General features: G+C 38.5%; 1 protein-coding gene across 1 annotated transcript in view; it reads right to left on the minus strand.

Moving 5' to 3' along the window:
- The window catches only part of FAM135A (family with sequence similarity 135 member A), a 1,678,755-nt gene that overhangs the window by 760,241 nt on the left and 906,372 nt on the right, over nt 1-12,142 (minus strand). The gene's annotated exons all lie outside the window — the stretch shown is intronic.

The following is a 12,142-nucleotide window of genomic DNA, read 5'->3' on the forward strand; positions in this document are numbered from 1 at the left end:
AAGGACCAATTTATGGCCTTTCAAATACTTCTAGAGCCCACCTCTTTCCAGTATGCTATTGAAGAGGACAAATCCCTGACAGAATGTACCCTAACTTTACCTGAAATAGTTAAACAATATCCAAGGACAACCATCTGGATACAGTGTTTAGAAATGGGTTGTCCTTTCTCAGTACAGGAAACAAACAGCTGTTTAGCCTTCCTGAAAGACTTTGTTCCGTTAAGATAGTGCCTAACCTGCCTGTGCACATCCAATGTATGTAGAATCTCTTCTTCTTTGCTTTTTGGCTCTTTGAAGAAAACCAGCAGATCGATGGCTTGATTCAAGATATACTCAGCAATAACTGCAGGCATGGATGAAGGATTTGTGCATTTTAAGATCCTATTCCTGGGGTAAAACAGACAGGCTTCACCTACCATCAGAATCTGCAACTCGGACATTTGCTTTGCAGATGTCAGATTAACAAGCAAATAGTTTTCAAGTAAAGAGTTGCAAATCATGAGAAGCCTATTCAAAGGGAGTCAAGTTCAGTTTTTCTAGAACAAAACTGAGATCCCAAAGAGAAGGAATTTGCTTGCAAGAGGGGTCTCATGTGCAGTTCTCCTTTCAGAAACTGTATGACCACAAATATAGAAGAAAGAAGATCCATAGGCAGACGAGCCAATATGGCTGCAAGATGCACCTTGATGGAAGCTGTAGAACAGAGTGCATGCTGTATCATTAAGAAGCGTTTCAAGGACTGAATGTGACTATAAATACTGAACATGTGTTAATGTCAGTGCGATTTTGAGAGTGCAGCCAGAGAGTGAGCATGTATGAGTATAATATGCTAGTTTGTATACAAGTTTACCTAAGTTAAAGTTAATAAGCCTCAATCCTGATGTGTTTGTACATAATAAAGCTGCTTGAACAGAACCCACAAAGTCTCGTCTATTGTATCCTGACTAGACGAGCGACTTGGTGTCAGAAGTGGGACTCCAGAGGCTGTTTTCCAGAGCAATGAGGTGCATGGTTAATAGTGAAGGTAAACTAAGAGCAAGAAGTATGAAAAAGAGCCAGAGAAGAACCAAAGGTAATGAAAACTTGCGCAAACAGTTTATTTTATAAAAAAGATAAAATGGAGCATTACAAGGAAACAAACTGCATTATTAAACAAGTGAGAGGCACAAAAGGTTTGTTGATTAAACAAAATGTTTAAAGATAAGACATCTGATAAAACGAACATCAGAAAAGTACATAAGGGGTTTGGAGTTGCCTCGGAATTGCAAAACGGGCATGTTCAGACCAAAACGAGTACAAGAAAAGTATAATGGGCATGGAAAGAGATTAAACGAGCAAAACACATATAATACTGGCAAAAAAAAGAGCACATTAAGTGTAAATAAAGCAAGATGACTGCATACTTTGGCAAAGTGCTGTGTTTTGGCAGAATTACTACTTTGTATGTATTCAGGGCATGACTAAAGTTATTCAAAGCATCTCAAAGTGTGTAAAAGTGCTTACAGTGTGTGCTTATTTCTGTGCATGTATTCCGAAGAGTTTGTGTGCAAACTGTAACTATTTCGTGAAGTACAGTCAAAGTACAGCCATTTCGAAAAGTTTCTTGTGCTAGGTGTGTCTATTCGCAAAGTGCTGCCATTATAGTGTGTTTCTTGCACTGTAAAGAATTACCTAGCAAAGTACCACCATACTGGAGAAGTTTCAGTGTGCTGGGTATTGTTTATTTGCAAAAATTGCAAAAAGTGCAGTTACTTCTAAATGTTTCTTACCCTGAGCTTCTGCCCAGTCCATTTGCACAGTGCAGTTATCTGAAATGTTTCTTAAAATGATAAATGACTTTTGCAGTACAGTAATTTCAAGAGTATTACAGTGCCTGAGAGACTTATTTTGCAACGTTCAGCTATTCAAAGGCTTGTTGTGCTACTGGGCATAGTTAGATACTGGCATACATTTCTGGCATATGCTAATGTGAGTATGTGTTTGTGCATATTTGCAAAATCCTTCACTGTTATGTGTTAATATGGCAGATGGATTTCAAATGCCCTCACCACTTGTATTTGATCAGAATATTGTAGAGAACTGGAGAATATGTGAGCTTATTCTGACAAAGATACATGCACCAGGGCATTCATTTTGCTAAACCTAGCTGGGACAGAGGCCACTGAAAGAGAGCGTTTATTTGTGTATGCACCAGTAGTACATGAGGGAGAAGGTGAAAACTGCCATATTTTGTATAGGCTGAATCAAGGGAAGACCCAGAGTGTTTGAAGCACAAATTCAGAGAAATGTGCAATCCCCAGACAAATATTACACTAGAGGGGCATTTGTTTTACACAAGAGATCAGAAACCAGGGGAGACTTTTGTAGCTTATATTACTGACCTGAGGAACAAAGCTAAAATGTGTTTGTTTGATGATTTAAAGATGAGTTGATAAAGGGCAGGCTTGTGTGTGGTATTAATATTGCTGCTGTGAGAAATACTTTGCTTTGTGACAATGATTTAACGCTAAGCAAAGCTACTGAGATTTGTCAAATCCATGAAGTTACAGAAAGGCACACAAGTATGCTTGCAAGTGATAAGAGCATGGTTTTGTCAGGCTCCAGAGCAAATGTAGACAGCATACAACATGTGGCAACTACAGCCCTGCGAATACCCAGAGGAAATCATGTAGTTTTCCAGCAAGTTCTAAGACTAGTTCAGTTAAAGAGCATGCTCAGTGCAGTATCAGCATGAATCAGCAAAACCCAAATCTAGCTTTATAGTTAACTGTCGCAACGGTGGTGGCAATCATGAGTCTAAAAGAGAGAAATGCTTGGCATTTGGTCAGAAATGCCACAAGTGTAAGAAATGGAACCATTTTGAAAAGTTGTGCAAATCAAGTAAACCTCACACAGTTATAAAGAAAGATCACTCAAAAAAACAAGTTGATCATATAGAGGAGCTGCAATTATACTTTCTATGTAGATGGTGTATCAATAATTGGTAAAAGGGTTGATGCAGTGAATGTGTTATCAAAGAATGAAATATTTTTTACTGTCCAGATCAATGGTAAAGCCATCGAGCTCAAAGTAGACACTGGTTTAAAGTGTAATGTTATGTCAGCAGACACATTTGCTAAAGTGAGAGTTGGTGAACAACTCAATGTGGCTAGCAGTGCAAAACTTGTTGCGTACGGAGGTGAAGAAATTCAAACCGAAGGCTCAGTAGTGCTTTCATGTTATTTGACTAGCAACTGTTACAGCTTGTTATTCTAAGCAGTCTGAAGACCCGTGCACTTTTTATTGGGTCTCAGAGACAGCTTGAAAATGAATCTGCTTTCTTTTACCAAAGAAGTTTATCATATAAGCACATATCCTAATTCCAATTTTTCTGAAGCTATTTTTCAGAGTATGCTGATATTTTTGATGACAAGTTGAGCAAACTTCCAGTTGTGCATTCTATGAAGTTAGACCCAGAGGTCAGTCCTGTGGTCAAACCAGCAAAAAAAGTTCCAATAGCTATGTAGGATAAAGTTGAAGCTCAGCTGGATAAAATGGTGCAACAAGGTGCAATTTGTCCAGTCAAAGAACCAACTGAATGCTTGTCGTCCATAGTAGCAACCCACAAGAAGGGCTCAGACGAAATCAGAGTATGTATTGACCCAAGAGATTTGAACAAAGCATTAGAGAGATCACATCATCCAAAGCGTACAGTAGAAGTTGCAGCCCTAATATCAAATGCCACTGTTTTGTTTTACAGTTTTGGATGCAAAAAGTTCTTTTTGGCAAGTGATGCTTGATCGCAAATTCTCATTACTGACTACTTTCAGTACCTTGTTTGGCAAATTAAGATTCCTAAGGATGCCATTTGGAATAAATTCTGCAAATGAAGTCTTTCAGCAGGCAATGGAGCAATTTTTTTCAAGTTATCCTTATGCCATAATACTAGATGATTTATTGATTGGAGGCAATGGTGAAGCAGAGCATGACAGAAATCTTAAGAGAGTTCTAGAAAGAGCATGTGAAGCGAACTTAAAGCTCAATCCTCTGAAGTGCAAATTACGACTACCAGAAGTTACATATGTAGGTCATTTATTTACCAGTACTAGCTTGAGACCAGGCTTGTCTAAGCAAGAAGCTATTCTTGAGATGCCAGTTCAAGTTCTACAGCATTTTCTTGGCATGGTCAACTATTTAGGCAAGTTTATACCAGACTTCAGTGAGTTGACAGCACCTTTGAGAGAGCTGATGCGCAAAACACATTACATGGTCTTGGTTGGAACAGCACCAGACAGCATTTGAAGACCTTGACCGGAAAATTGCCACCCCACCTACATTAAGCTACTATGATGTCAATAAACCAGTAATTCTTTCCTGGGATGCTTCAAAATCGGGTCTTGGTGCATTTATTCATCAAGAAGGCAGACCAGTAGTCTATGCATCTAGAACCCTTACCTAAACGGAAATGCAATATGCTCAGATTGAGAATGAACTTTTGACAACAGAATTTGCATGTTCAAAGTTTTGTGATTACATCTATGGTTGAGCTATTCAGACTGAACCTGATCACCAACCTCTTGTTACTATTCTAAAGAAGCCTATGCATTCAGCTCCAGCGAGATTATAAAGAATAACATTTAAATTGCAAAAGTACAACTTCAAATTGGTCTATACGAAAGCCAAACTTCTTTATCTGGCTGATACCTTATCCAGATCACCCATAAATACAACAGAACAGCTTGACGCAGAGAACTTTGACTTTAACATAATGGAAGTGCGTAATTTTTCTACCATGAGACTTGATGAACTGAGAAATCATACAAAGACTGATCTAATTTTGCAAAAGCTCAACCACAACATTAATGTTGGATGGCTGTCAAAGCAATCTAGTTTACCGCCAGACCCGCAAACTTATTTTCCTTACACAGATGAGATGCTGATGGAAGATGGCATTACTTTCAAAGGTCCTAAAATTGTTGTTCCTGCTTCTTTACAACATGAATATAACCAGATTTTGCATCGTGATCACCCAGGTCCCAAATCTATCAAAAGAAAGGTGAGAAAGCTATATTTTGACCTTCTCTAGTAAAATATATTGATAAAGTACTTTTTTCTTGTTCAGTATACAACAGTACTGAACCGCATTTGGAAAGAGAACCACTTTAGCCAAGTCAAGTTCCTGAACTACCTTGGTCAACAGTAGCCACTGATATATTCGAGTGGAACAATCAGCATTACTTAGCATTGGTAAACTCTTATTCAAACTGGTTTGAGATCAACTTACTACCTAACCTAACATCCACTGCTGTTATCATTTCTCAGTCCATGGTAGTCCACACAGAATTACTTCTGACAATGGTACTCAATTTACTAGTCAGTTGCTTCAGAAATTTGCAAGAGAATGGGATTTCATACATGTTACTAGTAGCCTAGAATATCCACAGTCAAATGGACTAGCTGAATGTGAAGTACAGAGTGCAAAGCAATTACTTGAAATGTCAAAGCGTGACAATACCAATGTCTTTTTGAATTTACTCAATCTCAGAAACATACCCAGTGACTATATACTTGGCTTGCCTGCTCAAAGACTTCTATCGAGGCAAACCAGAAGAACATTGCCTATTAGTTCCAGTTTGTTGAGGCCTAAAGCTAACAACAACAGAACCATTAGAGCCCAATTAGAGCCCAATTATTCAGAAACTGTTCTTTCCAGAAGTCCAGCTATGATAAATCCAGCAGATTTCGTCTGTTGAAAAAAAGAGAGACAATGAGGATACAAACAGGGAAAGATTTCGACCGGATTAGTCAAGTAACAGGTATATGTATCGAGCCAAGATCCTACTTCGTAGAATCTGAGGGTGTGGAGTACAGGAGAAATTGCAGACATCTTCTTCCTGTACCAGAATTGATATTGCAGCATTGTTCCTGTGATACAGACTCTAGATCTCAGAACAATCTAGACAATGTTCCTGTTGTAGGACCAAGGGCAGCTCGTGGCATCGGACTGCCGGACTGCAGCCCCCTCAGCTAAAAAGAAGAAGAAAATGTAACAAAAAAAAAAAAAAAAAAAATTACCTTTTCTTGTGTATAGCAGATTTTTTTTTTTGTTTAATGCAAAATTCGAGTCCGCGACTCGGAAGTACGCGCATGCGCACTTTAACCACCCTAAACAGATTTTTTTTTTTTGTTTTGATTGCAGCCTGGTGGAGTAATTAAGGCATCATTGTGATGCCCAGAAGTCTATGCGGTTCCAAACCGCATAGAATTGGAAGGGGCTCGGACTGCAACATCCGTAGGCACGTCATGACGTGCTTGCTGGGCTAAATGCTGCTGACTGGTTGTCGCTCTCTTCCCGGGCTTTATGTGCTGGGAAAAGAGCGAGAATCAGTCAGTCAGTTGTGGGCTTGACTTGTGGATTAATTTGTGACCAATTTTTTTAATAATTTAATTTATTTGGCATTGGATTTTAATTTTTTTTATTTGGGTGGATTTTGTCAGCTGTGCTGTGCAGCCTGTGCTAGCCTGAAGGAAGAACAGAAGAAGAAAGAAGAAGAAATAAAAGAAGTTATAAGAAGAACAGAGTGAAGGTGCAGAATTAAAGTACTGTAACTCGAGAGGTATACAATAGGGATGGAAGTAAATACGCTGAGGCTAGGGTTGTCCTTGTTGTATCTGTAAGGTAAGCTTTAGCCCTGTAGTGAGAGCCTAATTTCTGATTTTTTTTTTGTAATAGATCATTGGATATGGTCATCTGTGAGTTTAATTATTTCTAGGAGATTGGTTTGGGATTCTATTTCAGTTTTGGTATTGTTGGCAGATATAATGTTAAAGGATTGCTTTTGAGGATCTGCTGTTTTGTCAAAGACACTGCTCAGCTCCTCAAAAATGTTGGCCTGCTGAGGAGAATCCAGAATAAAGTGAAAGATGCCTGACCAGGATGTCATTTTCCTCCACTGCATCATCCAACCAACACTGCTCCCATTCCATCTGCTCCTTGTTAGAACTCAATGTGGCCCACGAATCAAAAATTTTGCCCACCCCTGCTTTTGACTAAGGTATGATTTTGAGGTGAGGAGTATCATATTTGTCTTACTGGGAATAAGTAGTAAGTTCTGATGTTTTTAGCCATTGTTCACCTGCAGAGAAAGTGTTTTAGGTGTTGTCTTGCAGTGTGGATAAGGACGGTGGCTGCACAAATCAAAGATGGATTGTCAGTGAATTATGCTATATCGGCTGAGTGGGTGATGGTATTACACTTATCAATGAAGATGTTGAAGAGAAGGGGGTGCAATAATGACCAATAATGATATCTATGTGACTGCAAACGTTACTATTAGCAAGGAAGAAGATGTTTGCTGCCATTTTACAGCCTGTTCCCTATGGAAGAGGTAGCTAATGAACCAAGAGAGTGAGGGATAGGAGAATTCAAAATCTATGAGAAGTTGGAGTGATACTTTACTGAATGTCTTTGCGATGTCTAAGAAGAGAGCAGGCACAAGTTTGCCATCATCTCTATACTGGTTGATGATACTGGTTAATTTCAGGAGTGCTGTTGTGCTATGGTGAGGAATGAAACCATGGTATGTGTTTTGAGAGTTTTTTATTAGAAAAACAAGGGTGTGCATCAGTTGTGAGTTGATGTGTTTCTATAGAATTTTTAACACTGGTGAGAGGATGGCAGTTGGTTTGTAGTTATTCAAATCTGTTGATAGCCCTACTTTGTTGGTATTATGGTATCTGGTATTATGTAGGATTGATTCCAAGTAAGAAGAATACATTTTTCTGATATGGACCTGTTCATAGGTTCATAGGTGTGTACTAGGCAAATGGCCCTAGAGCCTTTACAAGCCTAGCCCATAGGATTACCCTGGCATCGTGCCACCCAACCTTAGTTCCTAGTACCTCTGTCGAGTAGAGCCACTGGAGTGATCTCTGGGGTGAACTTTCTATTTTCCATCCACTCATCAAGATTTTTCTTGAAGAGGGCCAGAGAGGTTTGACATGTATGGGAAGTCTATTTTTGATTATATGATTATAAAGAGCTATGGCATCAGCAATGAGTTGAAGATAGCCTGCTGGTAGTAGGTCAGGGGCTAAAGTGGTTGGCTTTAGATTGAGTAGCAACATGTTTACTGTGGAAGTAGACACAGGGCTAAATTTGAATAGCTGTGAATGGTTGGAATAAGTGTTGGGTAGTGTAAGAGGTATGCTAGTTTCATAGTTGGCTAAGGACTCATTTGTATGAAATAAGAGTTAAATTGCAATGAAGTAGTGTCTTTGTCACTGTTGATGAATAGGAATGATATTATTTTCCCTGGGTGGAGACGTTTATTTAAGATTGACCAGAAGCCTTTCGGGTTGTTTTGGTGTTTATGTCGAAGGTTGGTATGGACGTTTTGTTTGTGTATTTCTATGTGGTACTTTGTGAGTTTCCTAAAGGGTCTGAAATGAGGATTGAGTTTTATTTTTATACCAGTTCTTCCATGCATTATCTCTATGAAACATAAGTTCTTTGCTTCTCTACTTAGCCAAGGTGTTGTGTTACATTTATTCTTTTATGGCATAGTGGGGCTAGGTTGATGACGGTTTGTAGGAAGATATTTTTGAAGTGAGAGACTGCATTATTTAAGGTCATGGATTTTAGTATATTCCACTTGTATCATTTTAGAGAGTTTACAAAGGTTTTTCTATTGAATTGTATGGTGTTACGCATTTGGTAGCAGATAATTTTTTGTCCTGGTATCGGTAACTTCTGACTGCATTCATTTAAAATATTTGGTAGGCTTCCTGTACTATTAATGTTATTAGGTGTATTTGAAAGAATCCAATCTAGGGTTGTCTCTGCTATTTTTGTTGAGTTTAGTTGTGCAGCTGATTAGTTGGGTAAAGCAGCATAGGTTAATTGACTTGGTAGGGTTGATGTTGTTTATTTGCTGACAATCTATGTTGAGGTCACGTAATATTATTGCTTTGTGTTGGATGTTGTGGGAGAGCCAACAAAGAATGTTTTTTTGTTCTGAAGTGATGTTGTGGTTGGGTAGAATATAGATGGGAGAAATATCAATGGATATACAGGGAATGATTTTAAAGAGTGTAGTTAATAGCTCAGCACTGCAAATGCTGCTGTCTCTTCAGGATAATGAAGTTGTTTTTGTACAGGATAGCAAGACTGACTGCTCCCCAAGCCTGAATATGTTGTAGCCAGGAAGAGTGATTTCATTGTCACTTATCTCTTTTTTTATCCAGAAATCTGTAGCTACTACTATGTCTGTGTAGTAGGTAGCTAGGAAGTGTAAACATCATGGATTTTGTTGCATATAATTCTTATGTTCATGTTTAAGATGAAATTAATGGATTTGAAGTTGGTTTGTGGGGCATTTGTGGAGTTATAATTGGTTGTTGGGTTGGATATTTGTTGTGAGAGACCTGGATTAGGATGGATGTCTCCACTGGTTTGTAATTTGGAGTATGTGTAGTTACTAGTGTGCAACCACTGAATTATTAATTTAGTTTTATGGGAGTTGTAGTGTGTATTTTGAATTGCTTGAGGTATCTGTAATGAAAGAAATCTGAGGAGGTTACTTGATAGGGGTGGGGGGATATATATAGAGTGATGGGTCTATAAGTGTTCTACAGTTGAATGTGTGTCTGTGGGAGTAGTATGAACAATTAGAGGTGTTATTTGGTAGATGGTTAGGTGGAAAAAGAGATCTACTATGGACAGCAATAGTACTTGTTTAACTAGCATGTTGAGTGCATGTTAGAGGTGGATTGCTGGTACTATGCTGACAGGAGATGATAGAGTGGAGGTGTAGGGTGTCTCTAGTGGCAGATTTTGGTTGTTGCATGCATTAGCAATTGATGTGAGCCTAATACAGTTGCATAAACAGAAGATTAGTGCCTTCGTCTCTAGCCTGCTAGATTAGTCTATATATTTGTCATGGTTTGGGGGGCCTATACCACAATGGTATTTGAAGCACAGACATTGTTTTCATCCGATTCTGTCAAGTTACAATGTTGTTATGCTAATAGAAACCTCTCTTGAATTATTTGCAGAATAGGTATACATAGCCATGCAGCATTTAAAACATGGTATAAAACAAATATTTTAAGGGAAGTGGGGATAATATTTTGTCCAACAAAGAGTACTTTATGATCCAGCTTCAACATTATAAATGAAATGTTAAGGCTACAAGTGATCCAGCAAGAAGGTAAATGCACACAGAGTAGTGTTTAATTATGCCACCAGTAATCCTGATAAGTTAGCTTTTGTGCTGCATTTTTCAGTTCTATATTTAGGGTATATAGTATAAACAAATCATCAAGATGATGGCTTATAAATAAGCTGGACAAACATAGTGCTTTAGGAGAACAAAAAGAAAATGAGGTCACACTATTACAAAGAGATGTAATGTAGAGGACTGTAAGAAACTGCAGAGAAGTGTGGGAACATTGATCTCAGAACTGGTGCAGTGACCCAGTCAAGGTCAAACATTTCTGCATTGTGTCTGAAACTTGAGCATTCCCACATACTTCACGACTCATCAGCAGCCCCTAACCTCAGTTTAGAAAGCACATCTTCTCCGATTGCTTTGCCATAATATATTTAGTTAGCACAGTTCAAAATAAACGTCACTTATCAGTGGAAGAGCATGGGTGACTGCAGGTGATGGGCCAGCATGGATGAAATGAGCAGCAATGTGGGACCTTAGAGTGTGATTTGGAAAAATTTATAGTTCATGAAGCAGTTGGTTTGCACATTTGTGTAGGAAATCTTTCATACATTCACTAATGCAGTAGTTTACAGCTATGGTGTTTAGCATTATGGGCAATAGTCAATTAAGTCAAGCACGCAGAATTCACTGTGCAATCACTCTGAAATGCATAATGCAAACAAAATATGATCTTATTATGTTTCACTAGATATCTTTGGATAAAAAGATGGCATAGATTGTTGCAGGCAGCAGGTCTTTTTTGGATAAGAAACATTTTTACAAGTGGGGGTATTCACAGAGCTTTCTACTTTCAGCATGTTACTTGGTACTTTTATAAAGCTGAATATACGTTATAATTAGAACTGCAGTGCAAGGAGAAACTTGTTTTATTATACTTGATTTTGACTAGTATTTCAGTAATGTATTTAAAAAGTAATTTATTTTTTCATGCCTCACAACCTTTTTGTTTCCGTCTAGATATTAAGTAAGCTGTCATGTAGCCAATGCACTGAAATATTTTTTTCTTCTATACTTCATTTTGTCTTGATTGGGCTCTTGTAATGATAGTTTGGCACCCAGGGCAGCGTATTCAATTAAAGTTCCAGTTGTTGTGTTTTTGAGCATAGCTCCACCCCGTTCTAGTTGGCCACACCCCTTCCCATTGGCCCCACCCATTCAGCAGTCTCCTGCAGCCCCCCTCTAATTTGAAGTCACCAGCCGCCACTGTGTAGGACGTGTCTTAACCTCTACTTCCATTCCTGATGATGTTCCTGATGTACCAAAGTTTGAACATTCAGCAGCGACAGTCTTAATTGCTAAATCTGATTCTAAATTTTGTGTCACACATTTTGGTCGTATTTCCAGGCCTAGTGTGACATACACAGCGACCTAGACTTGATTTTATATATGTGTATCTACTTCTTTATAATTGCATGACAGATAATTATTTGTATTGATTGCATGTCAACTGATATCGTCAATATTTAATAACCTATTTCTCAAAGAGGAAGGATGCAAGACACAGCATCTGTGCTGCATCTTTAAGAAGGGTTTCAAGGACTGAACGTGAATAGAAATAGAGCAAATGTTGTTCTCAATGCCATTTTGAGTGTGCAGCCAGAGAGTGAGCATGTATGAGTGCAATAGCTAGTTTGTATACAAGTTTACCTAAGTTAAAGTTAATAAGCCTCCATCTTGATGTGTTTGTACATAATAAAGCTGCCTGAACAGAACCCACAAAGTCTCGTCTATTGTATCTTGACTAGACGAGCGACAGAAGCCATCTTTAAGTAGCTCACATAAATAGAGGTGCTACTTCCCTTTCTGGACTCTTGTGATCAGCAAACCACCAACTAGAAAATCTCCTGCATTTGCCAACATACGACTTTCTAGTAGCAGTTTTTCTTGCCCCCTTTAGTACCTGCTGCATATCCTCTTGAAAAATGTGC

Source organism: Protopterus annectens, chromosome 2.part2 (assembly GCF_019279795.1).
Source record: "Protopterus annectens isolate FY-2018-M chromosome 2.part2, PAN1.0, whole genome shotgun sequence".
Lineage (NCBI taxonomy): Eukaryota > Metazoa > Chordata > Ceratodontiformes > Protopteridae > Protopterus > Protopterus annectens.